The following is a 6,507-nucleotide window of genomic DNA, read 5'->3' as shown; positions in this document are numbered from 1 at the left end:
CAACGACGACCTGAAGATCAGAGCCAGAGGCTCTGCAATCACTTCTCTTGCCTCCCAGAGAATCCTTGGATAAATCCCATCCGGACCAGGGGATTTATCTATTTTCAGACCCTCCAGAATATCCTGCACATCCTCCTTAGACAGGTTGCAAAGTTGGGCCGAGAGGTGGCGGATGGAGTTTAATGCGGAGAAGTGAGAGGTAATTCACTTTGGTAGGGATAACAGATGTGTTGAGTATAGGGCTAACGGGAGGACTTTGAATAGTGTGGAGGAGCAGAGGGATCTAGGTGTATGTGTGCATAGATCCCTGAAAGTTGGGAATCAAGTAGATAAGGTTGTTAAGAAGGCATATGGTGTCTTGGCGTTTATTGGTAGGGGGATTGAATTTAGGAGTCGTAGCGTTATGTTGCAACTGTACACAACTCTGGTGCGGCCGCACTTGGAGTACTGTGTGCAGTTCTGGTCCCCACATTACAGGAAGGATGTGGAGGCTTTGGAGAGGGTGCAGAGGAGGTTTACCAGGATGTTGCCTGGTATGGAGGGGAGATCCTATGAGGAGAGGCTGAGGGATTTGGGATTGTTTTCGCTGGAAAGGCGGCGGCTAAGAGGGGATCTTATTGAAACATATAAGATGATTAGAGGTTTAGATAGGGTGGATAGTGATAGCCTTTTTCCTCTGATGGAGAAATCCAGCACGAGGGGGCATGGCTTTAAATTGAGGGGGGGTAGTTATAGAACCGATGTCAGGGGTAGGTTCTTTACCCAGAGGGTGGTGAGGGATTGGAATGCCCTGCCAGCATCAGTAGTAAATGCGCCTAGTTTGGGGGCGTTTAAGAGATCCGTAGATAGGTTCATGGACGAAAAGAAATTGGTTTAGGTTGGAGGGTCACAGTTTTTTTTTTTTTTAACTGGTCGGTGCAACATCGTGGGCCGAAGGGCCTGTTCTGCGCTGTAATGTTCTATGTTCTATGTTCTAACTGGTTGTTGAAGGTGAAGATATTGTGGTCCAGGATGAAGCGGATGAGTTGTAAAATTGCATCTGGAAACTGGCAGTTGACGGCATTGAGTACTGAGGCCGTTGCAGCAATGCCATCATCGTGGGGGATGCTGGTGTAGAGTGCCGAGACATCCATTGTGACGAGGAGTGCTCCTGGTTCAACTGCTCCATGTGTGTTGAGTTTCTGTAGGAAGTCCGTAGTGTCGCGACAAAAGCTGGGGGTTCTTTGTACAATGGGTTTCAAGATGCCCTCGACATAGCCGGAGAGGTTCTCGCACAGGGTTCCATTTCCTGAAACGATGGGACGGCCGGGTGTGTTCGCCTTGTGTATTTTTGTGAGGCAGTAGAGATCTCCAACGCGTGGAGTACGTGGGATGAGAGCACGGAGGGTGCTCTGAAGGTCCGGATTGAAGGTTTTGATCAGAGTGTTGAGTTGACGGGTGTGTTCTTTGGTTGGATCTGTGGGTAACTGTCTGTAGTATTCCTCGTTGTTGAGTTGTCGGTACACTTCTTTGCAGTAATCCGTTCTGTTCAGTATGACGATGGCCCCTCCTTTGTCTGCTGGTTTGATGACAATGTTGTGGTTGGTCTTGAGAGCGTGGATGGCGTTGCGTTGTGCTTGGGTGCTGCTCTGTCTGGAGACAATACACATCTCTTTAACCTGTGTTGAATGCTCCCTCCACCCACATTGTCTGTACATTTAAGACCTGGCTGGCTGTAGAGATTTGTATTCTAATCAGTATTCTGTAATTTGATTTCTGTGTCGGTGTACTGTTTGAGAACAGATTTCCACTCCATCTAACGAAGGAGCTCTGCTCCGAAAGCTTATGGTATTTGCTACCAAATAAACCTGTTGGACTTTAACCTGGTGTTGTGAGACTTCTTACTGTTCTATGACCCAGCCAGTTCTATGTCCATCTTGCCAGCTCACCTCTGATCCCATGCGACTTCACCTTCTGTACCAGTTTGCCATGAGGGACCTTATCAAAGGCCTTACTGAAGTCCATGTAGACAACATCCACTGCCCTACCTGCATCAATCATCTTCGTCACTTCCTTGAAAAATTTGATCAAGTTAGTGAGACATGACCTCCCTTTCTGCAGGTACATCAGGTGATCAAGAAGGCAAATGGGATGTTGGCCTATATTGCGAGGGGGATAGAATATAAAAGCAGGGATGTCTTGATGCACCTGTACAGGGCATTGGTGAGGCCGCAGCTGGAATACTGTGTGCAGTATTGGTCCCCTTATATGAGGAAGGATATATTGGCATTGGAGGGAGTGCAGAGAAGGTTCACCAGGTTGATACCGGAGATGAGGGGTTTGGATTATGAGGAGAGGCTGAGGAGATTGGGTTTGTACTCGTTGGAGTTTAGAAGGATGAGGGGGGATCTTATGGAGACTTATAAGATAATGCGGGGGCTGGATAGGGTGGAGGCGGAGAGATTCTTTCCACTTAGTAAGGAAGTTAAAACTAGAGGACACAGCCTCAAAATAAAGGGGGGTCGGTTTAAGACAGAGTTGAGGAGGAACTTCTTCTCCCAGAGGGTGGTGAATCTCTGGAATTCTCTGCCCACTGAGGTGGTGGAGGCTACCTCGCTGAATATGTTTAAAGCGCGGATGGATGGATTCCTGATCGGTAAGGGAATTAAGGGTTATGGGGATCAGGCGGGTAAGTGGTACTGATCCACGTCAGATCAGCCATGATCTTATTGAATGGCGGGGCAGGCTCGAGGGGCTAGATGGCCTACTCCTGCTCCTATTTCTTATGTTCTTATGTTCTTTCACAAAACTATGTTGCTTCTCACTTATTTCCAAGTGGAAGTAAATCCTGTCTCGAAGAATCTCCTCCAATAATCTCCCTTCCACTGACGTAAGGCTCACCGGCTTGTAATTACCTGGATTATTCTTGCTACCCTTCTTAAACAAAGGAACAACATTGGCTATTCTCCAATCCTCTGGGACCTCCCCTGCAGCCAGTGAGGATGCAAAGATTTCTCTCAGGGCCTCAGCAATTTCCTCCCTTGCCTCTCTCAGTATTCTGGGGTATATCCCATCAGGCCCTGGGGACTTGTCTACCTTAATGTTTCTCAAGAAACCCAATACCACCTCCTTTTCGATCTCAACATGACCCAAACTATCTACACACCCTGCCCCAGACTCATTATCTACCAAGTCCTTCTCTTTGGTGAATACTGACGCAAAGTACTCATTTAATACCTTGCCCATTTCCTCTGGCTCCACGCGTAGATTCCCTCCCTTGTCCTTGAGTGGGCCAACCCTCTCCCTGGCTACCCTCTTGTTCTTTATATATGTATAAAAAGCCTTGGGATTTTCCTTAATCCTGCTGACCAATGACTTTTTGTGACCCCTTTTAGCCCTCCTTACTCCTTGTTTAAGTTTCTTTCTGCTTTCCTTGTATTCCACACTTGCTTGTGTGTTCCTAGCCTTGACAAATGCTTCCTTTTCCTCTTTGACTAGTCCCACAATATCTCTCGTTGTGCAAGGCTCCCGAAACTTGCCAAATTTATCCTTCATCCTCACAGGAATGTGCCGGCCCTGAATTCCTATCAACTTACACTTGAAAGCCTCGCACATGCCAGATGTTGAATTGCCCTCAAACATCTGCCCCCAATCTACATTCTTCATTTCCTGCTTAATATTGTTGAAATTAGCCTTCCGCCAATTTGCATCTTCACTTGAGGATGACACTTATATTTATTGAGGAAGCTTTATCCTTCATCTAACCCAATACTGTACTGAGAATCATAGAATCCTACAGTGCAGAAGGAGGCCACTCGGCCCATTGAGACTATACCGACCACAATCCCACCCAGGCCCCTTCCCACAACCCCATGCATTTAGCCGAGCTCGTCCCCCTGACACTTAGGGGCAATTTACCATGGCCAATCCACTTAACCCACACATCTTTGGACTGTGGGAGGAAACCGGAGCACACAGGAAACCCATGCAGACACGGGGAGATTGTGCAAACTCCACACTGACAGTGATCCAATCCAGGAATCAAACCTGGGTCCCTAGTGTTGGGAGGTAGTAGTGCTAACCACTGTGCCACTGGGCTGCCCTCATACTATACTTGTCCTGAAATTATTTGATGGGGACAATGTATCGGGAGATTTACTCTGCATCTAACCCTGTGCTATAACTATCCAGCGAGTGTCTAGAGGGCCAGTGTAAAGGGAACTTTACTCTGTATCGACCCCTGTGCTGCTGCACTTGTCCAGAAAGTGTTTGAAGGGGACAGCGTAGAGGAAATTTTATCCTGTGTCTAACTCCACACCGTACTTGTCCGTACTTGTCCGTGCTGTTCCTGTCCCGGGAGTGTTTGATAGGATCCCTGAATATGAAGCTTTACTTTCTATGTAACACTGTGCTGTTCCTGTCCTGCAATTGTTTGATGGGGACAAGATATACCCTGCTTATACCAAGCTTTACCCTGTGTCTAAGCCTGTGTTGTACTTGTCTTGGGAGTGTTTGATTGGTATAGTGCAGAGGGAACTTTACCCTTTGCTGTATCTGTACTCCAATTGTTTGATGGGGACACTGTATTGGGAGTTTTACTCTTTATCTAACTCTGTGCTATAATGTCCTGCAATTGTTTGATGGAACAAAATATTGGGAGCTTTGCTCTGTATCTAACCCTCTGCTGTACCAGTCCAGAGAGGGTTTGACTGGGGCAGTGTTGAGGAAGCTTTATTCGATATCTAACGCCATGCTGTACCTGTACTGCAATTGTTTGATGGGGGCAGTGTAGAGGGAGCTTTGCTGTGCATCGAATCCTGTGCTGTAACTGTTCAGGGAGTGTCTGATGGGGGCAGTGTCGTGGGAGCTTTACTCTGTATATGACCCTGTGCTGTACTTGTCCAGAGAGTGTTTGATTGGAGGGAGCCTGACTCTATCTAACACTGTGCTGTAACTGTCCAGTGAGTGCTTGATGGGAATATTGTAGAGGGAGCTTGACTTTGTAATTAACTCGAACAGCGCCTGCTCTGTGAGTGTTTGAGGGGATTATTTAGAGGGAGCATTACTCTGTATCTAATCTCAAGTTGTACCCGTCCTGCAATTGTTTGATGGGGAGTTTCCTCCCACAGTCCAAAGATGTGCGGGTTAGGTTGATTGGCCAGGTTAAAAATTGCCCCTTAGAATCCTAAAATGCGTAGGTTAGAGGGATTAGCGGGTAAATATGTGGGGGTAGGGCCTGGGTGGGATTGTGGTCGGTGCAGACTCGATGGGCCGAATGGCCTCCTTCTGCATTGTAGGGTTTCTATGAACTTTACTCTATATCTAACACTGTGATGCGAGTATTTGATAGGGACCCCGTCGAGGAACATTTTCTCTGTGTTTATCCCTGTGCAGAGATTATTTGATAGGGATCGCTTCTCGGCCTTTTGGCTAAGATCAAGTGTAGTTATGTGGATGCTGCACTTGGTTGAGGTCATTGGGTTGCATTTAAGCTTCATATGTTTCATATGAAGCAATTTTTAAAAGCGGTATCTCGGCCTTTTGGCTAAGATGCAAATGAGCTCAAGTCTTGGAGGAGGAATTGCTTTCCCTCCTCCAATCAGCTTGGCTCATGTAGATCAGGCCCAGGACAGGGTAAATGGTCGCTTGCCCTGTCTTGCCAGCCTGGATTGGAAATGTCTCAACTTGTTGAGACTCTGAATTGGACTTGATTTGATTGAATTGGAAAAGTATAAAAAAAATTTGATGGGGACAGTACCTTTTGGCTAAGATCAGGTGTGGTCTGCAGATGCTGCGCTTGGTGGTGGCCATTGGGTTGCATTTGGGCTTCATATGCTTCATATGAAGCAATTTTTGGGGGCGTATCTCGGCCTTTTGGCTGGGATGCAAATAAGATCAAGCCGGGGGGGGGGGCGGCGGAGACGTCTGCCTACTCCAATCAGCTTGGCTCATGTAGATCAGGCCCAAGACAGGGGAGAGGACTGCATGCCCTGTCTTGTCAGCCTGGATCGGAAATGTCTCAACTTGTTGAGACTCTGAATTGGACTTGATTTGATTGAATTGGAAGAGTATAAAAAAAAATTTGATGGGGACAGTGTAAAATAAGGTTTGCACTCTATCTAACCCAGCTCCAGGTGTGATTGATAGTCATAGATGTTCATAGCATGAAAACAGGCCCCTTGGCCCAACTTATTCATGCCGCCCCTTTTTTTAACCGCTATGCGGTTTTTTTAACCTCTGTACGCATCTTACCCATATAACTGTCTAAATGTTTTTTAAAAGACAAAATTGTACCCACCTCTACTGCTACCTCTGGCAGCTCGTTCCAGATATTCACCATCCTCTGTGAAAAAATTGCTCCTCAGGACCCTTTTGTATCTCTCCCCTCTCACCTTAAACCTATGCTCCCTAGTTTTAGACTCCCCTACCTTTGGGAAAAGATATTGACTATGTAGCTGATCTGTGCCCCTCACTATTTTACAGATCTCTAAGATCACCCCTAAGCCTTCCGACACTCCAGAGAGAAAA

General features: G+C 46.8%; 1 pseudogene; it reads left to right on the top strand.

Annotated features, from left to right (window-relative positions):
• The first annotated feature begins 5,389 nt into the window (after window positions 1–5,389).
• On the top strand, window positions 5,390–5,591 carry LOC144489877 (U2 spliceosomal RNA; annotated as a pseudogene).
• The last annotated feature ends 916 nt before the right edge of the window (window positions 5,592–6,507 follow it).

This window comes from Mustelus asterias, unplaced genomic scaffold (genome assembly GCF_964213995.1).
Source record: "Mustelus asterias unplaced genomic scaffold, sMusAst1.hap1.1 HAP1_SCAFFOLD_2622, whole genome shotgun sequence".
In the NCBI taxonomy this organism is placed as follows: Eukaryota; Metazoa; Chordata; class Chondrichthyes; order Carcharhiniformes; family Triakidae; genus Mustelus; species Mustelus asterias.
This window is presented reverse-complemented; position numbering and strand designations above follow the sequence as displayed.